We start from the raw sequence: 14,425 nt of genomic DNA on the forward strand, positions 1-14,425 counted from the left end.
GGATGGTTCGCCCGGTACTAGATAGATAGATAGATATAGAGATAGATAGAGAGAGAGAGAGAGAGAGAGAGAGAGAGAGATATGGGATAGATAGATAGATAGATAGATAGATAGATAGATAGATAGATAGATAGATAGATAGATAGATAGATAGATAGATAGATAGATAGATATGAGAGATAGATAGATAGATAGATAGATAGATAGATAGATAGATAGATAGATAGATAGATAGATAGATAGATAGATAGATAGATAGATAGATAGATAGATAGATAGATAGATAGATAGATAGATATGAGATAGATAGATAGATAGATAGATAGATAGATAGACAGACCACATTTTAAGATTTAAATTGACTCAGACACAACAATGACAACCGTTGTGTAGACTAATTTATGTGTTTCCAGTGACATCACCAAAGGTACTTCCTAACCAATATCCATGAAGCCATCCTAAAATGTCTGTCTCTTGGTGGACTAGTTTTGCCTTTCTTGTTTTGGTTTTTGGTTTGGCCAAAACCACCCTCAAGTGTTTTGACTTGGTTTCGGTTTTCTTAAAAAAAACAAAACTAAAATCATGTAACTTGGATGAGATTTTGTGTGCGACAAGGCGTGCATCTGACACTGTAACGTAGCGTTTCGCATGCAGGTACAGCCGCAGTCGCACACAGAATACAGGCATGCCGCATATCATTCTAATAAGCAAAAGCTGCCTGTGCGTCCTATTGGCGCCGCTTTGCGAATACGATGCAATTAAAGGTAAAAAGTCGTGCGATAAAGAAGGGCTGTTTGAAGTGCAAGGAAGTAGGATGTGCAGTATGTGGACACATCTGTATGTGAATTGTTTCACTGAAGACATCATAATTCTCTAGTATTAACCAAATATAGATGATTCTTGCAAATCTGGAAGAGTGGAATCAAAACGAAACCATAACAAACTCCCATTATTTAAAAATATATCAGTGGTATATATCGCTCTTCTACAAAGGCCGAGAAACATCCAAGGCATAGGCGTCTATAGTGTCCTCCTTTGTTCCTGTACTGCTGTGATTTATATTGTGTTTCTTGGCAGTTTCCGTTAGTCCAGTGTGGGAGGTGTCCTGGCCAGTCACAGCTGAGTGCACAGGATCTGAGATCACTGTCTTCTCAGACGCATATGCAGCACTGCGGGGAGAATTATTAACACTACCTCCTTTCCAAGCTTTGCATCACAGTCTGGCCATCATTACTGCAGGAACCTGTATGTGTGTGATCAGCAGAGATTGCTGCCAGACTCTACTCACAAGCAAAGCTGCATTTTTGCACTACTGTATGTAAAATCAGAGTTACGTGTTGCTAATATAGACAATGCACCATCGTCCTGCAAGGAAACAAAAGACCTTGCCCCAGGGAGAGCCCAGTAATTAGTGAACGTGAATCTAAACAGATACATTACAACAGGTTATTTCATATATTGAACATAATTCAGGTTTAAATAGCTTTTTTGTCATGTTACATATTTTTGCTGTGCGCAGTATTAAGCCAGCGCTGTGCAATATGGTGCATATGATTTTATATATTCTATAGACTCCTAGGGGGTAAATTTACTAAGGTGTGATTTTTTAGACGTGGAGATGTTGCCCATAGCAACCAATCACATTCTAGTTATTATCTTCTAGAATGTGCTAAACCAATCAGATTCTAGCTATTATTTTCTAGAATATGCTAAACCAATCAGATTCTAGCTATTATCTTCTAGAATGTGCTAAACCAGAGTTGCCGACTTCCGGGAGGGAGCTGTCGGGCATCCTCAGCAGGGGGGCGTGTTCCATCAGAAGGGGGCGTGACCCGGACTATGTCTAGTCAATGGGGGCGGGGCAGGGGCGTGACAACGCGATCGCGTCATCGCGGCCCCGCCCCCTCTTCACAATGCCAAGATAAATGGCAGTGTGAAGCAGGGGGCGGGGACATGATGATGCGAATCGCGTCATCGGGCCCCTCGCTGACGGGAATAATACTGTATTCGCGGGGGGAGCGGCGGCGAGCCAGATGGGTCGCCGGGGACCGGGAGACTTACCTACCTTTCCGGGGGGCCGGGAGCGGCACCCGATTTTCGGGAGGCTCCCGACCAAATCGGGAGGGTAGGTAAGTATGTGCTAAACCAATCAGATTCTAGCTATTATCTTCTAGAATGTGCTAAACCAATCAGATTCTAGCTATTATCTTCTAGAATATGCTAGTTAAATGTTAAGTAAACATTTAACTAGCACCTTCTTGAAGATAATAGCTAGAATCTGATTGGTTGCTATGGGCAACATCTCCACTTCTAAAAACTCTCACTTTAGTAAACTTACCTCCTAGTATAACGGAGGAAGAAGAGGAAAACGTGGAGGGGCACATTCGTGGCTTTGGCACTGACTCAGAGATGTACACAATGATGATTTTTAATTGTCTTGCGATTCCACAGACACAGAGAACCCAATCGCAAAGTGAGTGACAGGTAGTCAGCATTTGGGGAGTTAACGGGGGAACGGTCGGAAAAACTCAGGTGTGTTTTACCGATTAAATGCTGGTATATGGGCGTGCATAAATTAGTCATTGCGATCTTCTACGCAGCAGGAGAGCTCTCTGCATGTCAGGAGATCCGCTGTATTTGAGACAGGTCAGACCTTCCGCAAGGGCTACGTGGATGGTCGATGTGCGTCAATGTTGGCGATATTTACGCTGGTACGCAACATCGGACGCAGATGAGAAGGCAGCAGTGCGCGTCCTAATGCTCAGGTTAAGGCCCCCATCCATCAGCAATGGATTGCCACGATCCTACGATGCTGCAACCCGGAATCGCAGGATCGCAGAAATACAACATGTAGGATTTCACAGATATGACAATCACAGCAAAAAATGTAAAGCATCCAGAGACCATTCATGTGTATGGTTGCTTCTCAGCCAAGGGAGTGGGCTCACTCACAATTTTGCCTAAGAACACAGCCATGAATAAAGAATGGTACCAAAACATCCTCCAAGAGCAACTTCTCCCAACCATCCAAGAACAGTTTGGTGAGGAACAATGCCTTTTCCAGCATGATGGAGCACCTTGCCATAAGGCAAAAGTGATAACTAAGTGGCTCGGGGAACAAAACATCAAAATTTTGAGTCCATGGCCAGGAAAATCCCCAGACCTTAATCCCATTGAGAACTTGTGGTCAATCCTCAAGAGGCGGGTGGACAAACAAAAACCCACAAATTCTGACAAACTCCAAGCATTGATTATTCAAGAATGGGCGGCCATCAGTCAGTATGTGGCCCAGAAGTTGATTGACAGCATGCCAGGGCGAACTGCAGATATCTCAGTTACATGAATGATATCTCAGTTACAGTATATTACTTATGGTGTGCACACCTGCAGGGAAATGGTGTGTGTATTGAAGCAAATATATTTCATCTCACATATCTATATGTGTATCCTATGAATAAAAATATCTTAGTAATCAAAAAGCTGTTATGTTTTTTTATGTTTTTTTTGCTGCCATGCAATAATTCACAAGGTTTTTGCTTCTTGAGTTTTCTCAATGGACTCGAAGTTCCGCCTGTATATCCACACACATAAATGTTTCATAGTTGGCCAGTCCACTGATTAATTGTCCTCATTTGCATTTTTTCAATTATAGGTAAGCAAACCAGTGGGTTCCCCAGACAGACTACATTTTATTTAATACATTCTGACTTTCTCAAATTAATGGAGCCTCCAAAAGCAGCATCCCTATTATTAGAAGCGGGTAACGCACCTTGTCCCTGGCGCTCACTGCTCCCTGTACAGCAACATGTATTAATTGGAGCCAGAAATTAAGCCTTCAAGAAAATGGCCACTTCAGATTTAAAAAAGTCCCTTTAATTAGAAAATGACAGCATCCGCATATGTCTACAGCGTAAATGACTTACTGCGCAGCAAAGGCTGCTAGCGGTGGAAATAATTGGTCAATAAAAGACGTAGGGCACGTACATTTGGAGAACACACAGGCTCCTATTAGCTTATGCAAACTGGAAAATGAATAGTTAATTCGAAGACCCAGGGAAATATCGGGACTTGCTGTCCAAGGCGTAGTGTGGACTAAATAAATGCATATGAAAATCTTTTCTGCCCTGTAGATTGACTATTGCTTGAATCCAGCTCAAACACTTGCAAATGTCTCTGGACTGCCAAATCGTACAGCATGATAAGTCCATCTACCACCTGGCGGGCTCTGAGACAAGCCAAGAGGAGGGACGCCATCCCACCAAATGACTGCGGTGATCTCTCATTCACCTATCATACTCAAGGATATGAGTAGTGAGAAGCCCAAAGTTCTACATTTGTTATGAATCCAACATTGGGTAGTTGCGAAGTCTAACTTTACCAAAATACTCTTGTTTGTATAAAGTTCATTTACTAATCTGATTATTTCAAAGAGAAAGTAGAACTTTGAAAATCTTTTTTTTTTTATGTGTATGAAATGTGCATACCATGGAGTGCAAGCTTGCGAGCAGGGCCCTCTTACCTCTCTCTCTGGGGGGTATACAATTAGCTGCGATTGGCGAAAAACGGGGATTTTTCGCAGATTACCCTAGTTTTTCACTGTTTTTTTATATTTCCACCTATCCTATTATTTCGGTCAAAATAATAGGATATTCCTCCCGAAAACACATAGGATCCGCGATAATCTCGTAGACCCATGTGTTTTCGCCATTTAGGTCCCAAAAAATATCCACGATAAGTGCCGGTGTCAGGCGTCACTTCAGGGTAATTGGAAAGCCCTGCCGCGATCAATTAGCAGCGCTGCTAATTGGATACCCCCCTCCAAGTTTGCTGTTACCAAGTCTCATTTTATTACTGTATTCCCAATTGTAAAGTATAACAGAAAATTCTGGCTCTATTGTTGCATTTAAAAATTACCTTTCCTCACACTGACCCTAGCAGTGCTCCTCACAGTGACTGTAGTATGTGACATTGGGGTAGATGTATGATAGCGGCACGTTACGCTTCCCGCTTTGCCTCTTTACCGAGGCGAAGCAGGAAGCACAACCGATGAGATGTATGAACATCTCATCGGCCAGAGAGGGGGAGCGTTAACTCCCCCCTCTGGCACTACCCGTTAGAGACCACAGCGCGTCAGCCTAGTGCTGATGCGCTGTGTCTCTGTCCCGGCCGACTCCACTGAGCATACGTGGGATCTCACAAGTATCGCAAGATCCCCGAGTGCACACTGGAGCCAGCAGCAGGGACAGCGCTGTCCCTGCTATGGGGATAGGGCAGCGCCAGGCTGTAGCTGTTGATAACAACAGCTACAGCGGGCTGAACGCCCAGGCTATCGGCGCTGCTATCTTGTAGATAGCAGCGGCGATAATGACAGGGGCGCATAGCGCCTCTGTCATTTACCGCCTAGACCCCCGATCATACATCGGGGAGAAACGGTATCAGCGCACATAACGTGCACTGATACCGCTAGTGGGCTTCATACATCTCCCCCAGTGTCTTTTATCTGTCACTAGGAGGAGAGCTGCTATGGTTACTGAACCTGCCCTAAGCAGTGCTCTTCACAGTGACTGTAGTATGTGACATGTCTGTTATCTGTCACTAGGAGGAGAGCTGCTATGGTTACTGAACCTGCCCCAAGCAGTGCTCTTCACAGTGACTGTAGTATGTGACATGTCTGTTATCTGTCACTAGGAGGAGAGCTGCTATGGTTACTGACCCTCCCCTAAGCAGTGCTCTTCACAGTGACTGTAATATGTGACATGTCTGCTATCTGTCACTAGGAGGAGAGCTGCTATGGTTACTGAACCTGCCCCAAGCAGTGCTCTTCACAGTGACTGTAGTATGTGACATGTCTGCTATCTGTCACTAGGAGGAGAGCTGCTATGGTTACTGAACCTGCCCTAAGCAGTGCTCTTCACAGTGACTGTAGTATGTGACATGTCTGCTATCTGTCACTAGGAGGAGAGCTGCTATGGTTACTGAACCTGCCCTAAGCAGTGCTCTTCACAGTGACTGTAATATGTGACATGTCTGCTATCTGTCACTAGGAGGAGAGCTGCTATGGTTACTGAACCTGCCCTAAGCAGTGCTCTTCACAGTGACTGTAGTATGTGACATGTCTGCTATCTGTCACTAGGAGGAGAGCTGCTATGGTTACTGAACCTGCCCTAAGCAGTGCTCTTCACAGTGACTGTAATATGTGACATGTCTGCTATCTGTCACTAGGAGGAGAGCTGCTATGGTTACTGAATCTGCCCCAAGCAGTGCTCTTCACAGTGACTGTAGTATGTGACATGTCTGTTATCTGTCACTAGGAGGAGAGCTGCTATGGTTACTGAACCTGCCCCTAGCGGAGCTATTCTCAGTGACCATACTATGTGACATGCATGTTAGCCGTGCTCCTCACAGTGACAGTAATTCTGTTATGTCTATTTGTGTGACAAAGGGCCCCATTTACAAACAAACGAAAATACCACTAGTATTTACTAATACTTACCCCTCCGATGAGGTCCCGCGAAGTCCTCGTCCTCCGCTGGGCTGCTGGCACCCTAATGCTGCCAGCAACGGGGCTCCAGTGTTATGCGCATGTGCGATGCTCCATCTGCACATGTGCATGACACGGGGACCCAACGGTGCCTGGAAGGCTTCGCTTTAGCCGGAAAAGCACCTCCGGGTCTCCATTGCCGCCAATGGGGACCGCATCGCTCTCGCCATCTAAAAGATGGCGAGAGCGATGCTGTGAAAACAGCGCTAATCTTAGATTACCGCTGTTTATTAAATACAGAAAGGTGGCATAACCCCTTTAGCGAGCCCTAAAGGGGTTTTGCTTCATTAGTAAATGGGGTCCATAATCACTAAAAAGTAGCAATTATTTACAGTCATTTTATTTTTGGCTTTCAGAACTTTTTGGAGAATGGGCGTCTGGGTAATAAACCTCTGTAAAAGAACAAGAAACAAACATAAAAAGTATATCACTATGGATATGCATACTGAGTTATTGTATGGTATTGAATTTCTTGAAAACTTCTGTCTCCGTACACATTCACTCACAATAAATCCATTGTACAGTCGCTCAGGCTACTGAAATCATTTTTTAAAGGCACGGAAAGTACAAGGTCATACATTATCATTGACAAAAATGACATTCTGTCTACAGAATATTGATAAAAGGCTAAGCTGGGCTCCTCGGCAGGTGAACCTATGAGAGCGAGATCGGAAAATGATGTTACAGAGAGCTGTCCTTGGTAATAATACAATTCCATGACATGCTTGGGGAACCTTATTTGTGTTGCATAATTAGGATACATTAGAACAAAGGTCTAACTCATCATCATCATCAATATTTAGATCAATCAGTGTGACAGCCTATTGGACTCAAGGGATGGCTCTGACATGTGAAAGAGCAGCTTTATAATAAAACGGAGGCATGCTTTAATTGCACCTTATTCTGAAAGATAACTTATTATAAAAGCCACGAATGTTGAGTAGGACTCTTGTGAATAAAATACAGCGCTCCGAGGTAAGTTGTCCTTTACTAGGGGGACTTTACCTTTACTTTTTGACAGAATTTTGTAATTAATTTCCCAGTGTTCTCCCCAGAATTATTTTTTTTGCTGGGCAGGATTATGATGCAGCCAGGGAGGGAGGGGGGTGTTGTTGGGTTGCACATGAACCAACAAGGGAGGTTGTGGGTAGCACAGACTAGGTGTGGACCGAACCCTATCACAGCAGGAAAGCAGCCACCCATTATGTTCTCTCAGGGCTGTAAAGAACGGCCCGGGCCCCAATACTATCGAGGGAGCGTGGCTGAATTGTGGGAGGCGTGGTCACGGCCCCTTAGAAATAAAAACTGTGCTCAGCCCGGCGCAAAACCGGAAGGGACCGATCAGTTTTGTCGCTTCCTCCCGTAGGCAGAGGAGATTACTGCTGCTGCTGTGAGAACGTGTGCTGGGTTGTTGACTGGTTAGAGTGAGCTGGGAGCAGCAGCAGACCCGGGTCCTGGTCATTTGTAACCGCTCCCCTCCCACTCTCTGCACCCCTATGTACTCTCCCCCCTCCCATCTGGAGGGAGAAGAGTACATAATGGATAGGCTGCAATGCTTGCCTCCAGTGGAGGGTTGGCCGGGGTCGAGGTTGAGAGGGTGGCTAGCGTCCTCCTTCCAGCAGGGGGGGCTCCGAGTAGTGAGCTGCATAGTGACACGGCAAATAATATCAAATATCAGTGCTGCGTGACTTTTCGGCAGCCCGAGAAATATAGCTTGGGGAGAACACAGTTTCCACTGTGCTTAGTGCTGTGTGTTCTAAAATTCCAATTTTTAATACATTTGCTGAGCCCAGGTTATGTCCGCGATCCATCTAGCCATGAAACCAATGGTAATGCGTCTGGTACAGGTTCTTCTGTACAGTCACTAAGAATAAATTGCTGTTTTAAACAATATTTTGTAGCATTGACATAAGTACAGTGAACACTCTCCTGCCCTCTGAGGGGCTACTTAATTCATCTACATTTCATACAACTATTCTACAGGAAACTGTACGGAAAAGGAGATGTTTTTATAAGCAACCAGTTAGATTCTAGCTGCCATGTGGAAAACAAAGGCAAACACCTGATTGGTAGCTACAGACTACAGTATGATTGAAGATATTAGTTAGTGTAAAGACACTGGCGCGGGATTCATCCCTGTTTTGATTGGAATATGGGTGTACAGATGACAGTGGTATGATAAGTGCGTGTAGGTACACACCAGCGGCAGCCCGAGAAATATAGCTTGGGGATAACACGGTTTCCACTGTGCTTAGTGCTGTATGTTCTAAAATTCCAATTTTGCCCTGAGACAACGAGCAGTCTAGTACTTAACCAGTGGGGTGGTTTAGTTAGTGGCAATGTGAATGAACAGCCGTACTCACAGTTATGTATGCACAGACTTGTTGCATGGAGCGCAGCTTGAGCAGAGTGAATCATACAGGTCACCACCCAGTGACTGTATGTAACTAGCGGTGCAGGATGCAAGCGGTAATAGCGTCTCTGAGAGGGTTGGCTAAGGCAGTATCACAGGGTCTCTGAGGAGCTAAGGGGGAGATGTATTAACGGCGACATCGCCGTTGCGGTACATCCCCCCGACTTCGCGTACATACCGCGGTTCATTACGGCGGTATGTACCAAGGATTTCGCAAAGGACAGCTCTCTCGATGAGAGCTGTCCTTTGCGATGCTGCCGGGCAGAGGGACTTCCGGGTTGAACACCCAGAAGTCCTTCTGCGCATGCGCAGAAGGCTGCGGGCCGCGGGGGCTCATGGGAGGGATCCGATCGGATCCCTCCCAGTCCCGAGCGTCGCGCAAAGAAGCCCATAGGCTTCTATTGGGTAACGCCACCTGAAGGTGGCGTTACCTAGCGACGCGAAGCAGCAGAATGCAGCGCATTCTGCTGCTTAATACATACGGGGAATGCGCTAAAACCCCCGAAAACTGCATTTTCGGGGGTTTTACCGCATTTTGCCGTTAATACATCTCCCCCTAAGTCAGTCTCCCACTGTGGCACTCTAACACAGTGACAAGATGGCGCAGCGCATACTGTACACAGAACTATAGACGGTGGCCATCTTGGTTAGGGATTGAAGTCTCCGCGGAGGAACCAACATGGAGCATGCACAGTAGAGCTCTCCAGCTTCAATGACCTATGGGTTAGACAACTATATAGATAGTAAGGTTTAAAATAGATGCTGATCCCCTGTCAAGGCCTTTTGACGTTAGTGGAACTAAATCCATAATAAAACTGTTTGATTTACAGTATTATACAGGGAGATGCACTGTGTTGTGTTGTGTTGTGTCTTACTTACTTCACCCACAACCAGCATTGAGCCTTGGGTTCAAATTAGGGATGTGCAGGCTCGGATAGGTTCGAGTTTGCACGTTGAGTTCGGATTTTTCCCTCCAAAAAAACTGAACTCAGAAAGAGGCTAAACGTCATCTTACATGGACGAACATCATCATTCCTGGACTTTTGTCTGTGGGACAAAGCTGTCCTGTTCGTGAAATCTGGTCAGTTCACAGGTAAAACATACACAGTAAAAGTTAATCTGCTCCTACCTAAAACAGCCTCAGCATTTGAGTGCCTGTGATAGAGAAATTGATAAACTGGAGCAGAGGCTAATGAATAAACATTCTCCTCAGCGCCGTGCAATAAGTAAGCGCTGTATAAAAAAAGTTATATAATACAGCTCAGCCATATAAATGGGGTTACTTTCCTTTCCTGCAATAACTTTTTAAGTTTCGTTCTTTCCAAACTTTGCATGCCCAGTGCCATTTTGCATAATTGCTATGTCTTGGAAAGTGTTATGCAAATGAGAGCTTCAATCAAGCCATTAATGCATGCCTCCTAATTACACCTATTCTGTCTTTTAAATCATCAATGACCACATCGCCTTGATGCGTCGGCCATCTTTTCTGTTCCGCTACTTTCATCCCTTTCATCAGTCTTTCTGCAAATTGCCTTAATCTTGTCTTCTATTAGGGGCCTATCTTCTCATTTCCCATACTTTTCCCTGTCTTCTCCATTTTCTTTGTCATTCTAAAACTAGATTTTTGGCCTTTGATAAGGTCATTGACTGTTCCACACAGAATACTTACAGTATATTTTAATGGTCCATTAACGCTCACCCGTTGTACCTTGCTGCTTAAATAACCTTTGATGGCAATAGCTTCAGGTAGAACAGAAGGCACAATATAAGGTAACTTCCCTCATATTTCTAAGTAATTGTCAGTGGATAATTACTTCTGCTGTACATCTAATCATTTTTACACTTGTATTTGTTATTAGGTAAGTTACCAGGAAGACATAAGCCAATGCAAATAGCCTTTTGGCGGCTGTAGCTCCTGTAATTGGAACATGAATGTGTTCTTCTCAAGTGGAAAAAAAAAGCTTTATAAGATTATCACGACCAGCACAGAACATTTGGTAACGCATTAAGTGCAAATATTTAAGAGAATCGTAATGCTCTATTTAAAATTTCAACATAAGGCTACATATATATATATATATATATATATATATATATATATCGCCGCAGGTAAGAGATGCAAGACAGTAAGACAGTTTAGCTGATTAACCCCGCTGATACAAGGCAGGGAGTACCCAGTAGTCCTCAGGGGTATAGGGGTAAGGCGTCAGTATTACATAACTCAGCCCATTTACTTAATCAATTGACATTATATAAATCATTTTCCACAATGGCATTGATCCAGGGCATTGGACTGTTGCTGCTCTAGCGAAACTACAGGACCCATATTCCCTGGTGGTCAGTATACAATGCAGAGCACATTCCCTGGTGGCCAGTATACAGTGCAGAGCACATTCTCTGTTGGCCAGTATACAGTGCAGAGCACATTCCCTGGTGGCCAGCATACAGTGCAGAGCACAGTCTCTGGTGGTCAGTATACAGTGCAGAGCACATTCTCTGTTGGCCAGTATACAATGCAGAGCACATTCCCTGGTGGCCAGCATACAGTGCAGAGCACATTCTCTGGTGGCCAGTATACAGTGCAGAGCACATTCTCTGGTGGCCAGTATACAGTGCAGATCACATTCTCTGGTGGCCAGTATACAATGCAGAGCACATTCCCTGGTGGCCAGCATACAGTGCAGAGCACATTCTCTGGTGGCCAGTATACAGTGCAGAGCACATTCTCTGGTGGCCAGTATACAGTGCAGAGCACATTCTTAGGTGGCCAGTATACAGTGCAGAGCACATTCTCTGGTGGCCAGTATACAGTACAGATCACATTCGCTGTTGGCCAGTATACAATGCAGAGCACATTCCCTGGTGGCCAGTATACAGTGCAGAGTACATTCTCTGGTGGTCAGTATACAGTGCAGAGCACATTCGCTGTTAGCCAGTATACAATGCAGAGCACATTCCCTGGTGGCCAGTATACAGTGCAGAGCACATTCTCTGGTGGTCAGTATACAATGCAGAGCACATTCTCTGTTGGCCAGTATACAGTTCAGAGCACATTCTCTGGTGGCCAGTATACAGTGCAGAGCACATTCTCTGGTGGTCAGCATAAAGTGCAGAGCACATTCTCTGTTGGCCAGTATACAGTGCAGAGCACATTCTCTGGTGGTCAGTATACAGTGCAGAGCACATTCTCTGGTGGTCAATATACAGTGCAGAGCACATTCTCTGTTGGACAGTATACAGTGCAGAGCACATTCTCTGGTGGCCAGTATACAGTGCAGAGCACATTCTCTGCTGGCCAGTATACAGTGCAGAACACATTATCTGGTGGCCAGTATACAGTGCAGAGCACATTCTTAGGTGGCCAGTATACAGTGCAGAGCACATTCTCTGTTGGCCAGTATACAATGCAGAGCACATTCCCTGGTGGCCAGCATACAGTGCAGAGCACATTCTCTGGTGGCCAGTATACAGTGCAGAGCACATTCTCTGGTGGCCAGTATACAGTGCAGAGCACATTCTTAGGTGGCCAGTATACAGTGCAGAGCACATTCTCTGGTGGCCAGTATACAGTGCAGAGCACATTCTCTGGTGGCCAATATACAGTGCAGAGCACATTCTCTGGTGGCCAATATACAGTGCAGAGCACATTCTTAGGTGGCCAGTATACAGTGCAGAGCACATTCTCTGGTGGCCAGCAGCACAGAGTATATCAGGAGATGAGGGATGTGTTAGTAATGACAGGGCTGTATGTGACGGGCAGTGACAGGGGAATGGAGGCAGCAGGAAGTCACAGACTGAGAGTTACTGTATATAGTGGAAGGAGCAGGGTTGTTGAGCAGCACAGAGTATATATCAGGAGATGAGTTATGGGTTATTGAGGACAGGGCTGCATGTGACATGATGTGAGGAGGGGAATGGACCATACTTGCCAACTCTCCCTCATTGTCAGGGAGGCTCCCTGAAATAGCAGTAATCTCCCTGACTCCATGAAGAGTCTGGCAATCTCCCTGATTGCACCTTATCCCCATTATGAAGCTGTTATATAGAAAAAATAACACAGTTCTATACATTCAAATGGGATCCTTAGTATAATTTCCCTGCATTGGTTATAAGGTATAATGATCCCTATGGCTACATGTGTTTTCTGAAAAGTATCAGTGTGTTTTCATCAACACATAGATCTTACTAACTGCTTTGGGGCTCATTTACAGCTTGGATGTAAGGACATTTTATGACACGTCTCTCAGATGTAGCAGTACACGCCCACTTTAATGCACGCTTATTGGTTTTGATTTTACAATCTCCCTGAAATTATTTTTCAAAAGTAGGCAAGTACGGAACGGAGGCAGCAAAGGGCATTTGCCAAAACACTGCTATACAGCATGAAACAACATTTATTGTGTCTATTCCAGCGTAGGAGCATTTCGGAGAGTGCAGGTGATAGAGGGGGTACCCGAGAGGGAGGGCAGTACTGCAGGGTGTCAGTAAGAAAGCCTTGCAGTATAAGCCAAAAACTTATTTGGAAGCAACATTAAATATCCTACTAACAGGTGATTGCGCTCCTTGCACCCAGTGTTCAGTATATCAGCCATAAGAATCCTTTTATACTATTGCAGATATAAGTTATGAATGGTGCCTGCATTTCCAACAAAATGACACCTATGTAAACTAAATTTAAAGAATAGTACACCCCTGAATTTCTTTTTTAGTAATTACAGTATCTGTAGCCATTGAAGAAGTGAATATGAAGTGCCGGCTGGTTGAATTGTGCATTCCAATGGAACCCTGGAAATAATGGAACATTGCAGCCTCTGGAACTCTCTCCCTCTCCCTCTCAGACTCTCCACCTCTCTACAAATCTTCAAACGAGCTCTCAAGACTCACTACTTCAAAGCCTTCCAGCTCTCATCCTAACCTGCTGCTTACATGCTCCTTCCTCACTGTCTAACCTATCCGTGTCACCCCTGTCTGTCTGCCCCTCCCCTTCAGACTGTAAGCTCTCACGAGCAGGGCCCTCTTCCCTCATGTGCTTTTCCTTCCCTCACTCATACGATCATCTACTCAAAACTCTCCAGAAGGGCACGTAACACTTGGTTGCTGACGCCCTGCTGCTTTTTTTTGAGTGTTACGATCGCTATTACAGCAACGTTTATAAACTATGTTCTATATTGTTTTGTATTGTAAGTTGCTGTTTTACGAGTTTGCTCATTTGTTAATGTACTTTGTAAGGTGCTGCTGAACCCTTGTGGCGCCATCTAAATAAAGTACAGACGGTGTGATGGTTAGCGTTGCTGCCTCACAGCACTGAGGTCATGGGTTCGATTCCCACCACGGCCCTGTCTATGTGGAGTTTGTATATTCTCCCTGTGCTTGCGTGGTAGGTTAATTGGCTCCCAACAAAAATTAACCCTAGTGTGTATGTGTGTGTGTGCATGTGATAGGGAATATAGATTGTAAGCTCCACTGGGGCA

Source organism: Taudactylus pleione, unplaced genomic scaffold (genome assembly GCF_031769625.1).
Source record: "Taudactylus pleione unplaced genomic scaffold, aTauple2 ptg000531l, whole genome shotgun sequence".
NCBI lineage: Eukaryota > Metazoa > Chordata > Amphibia > Anura > Myobatrachidae > Taudactylus > Taudactylus pleione.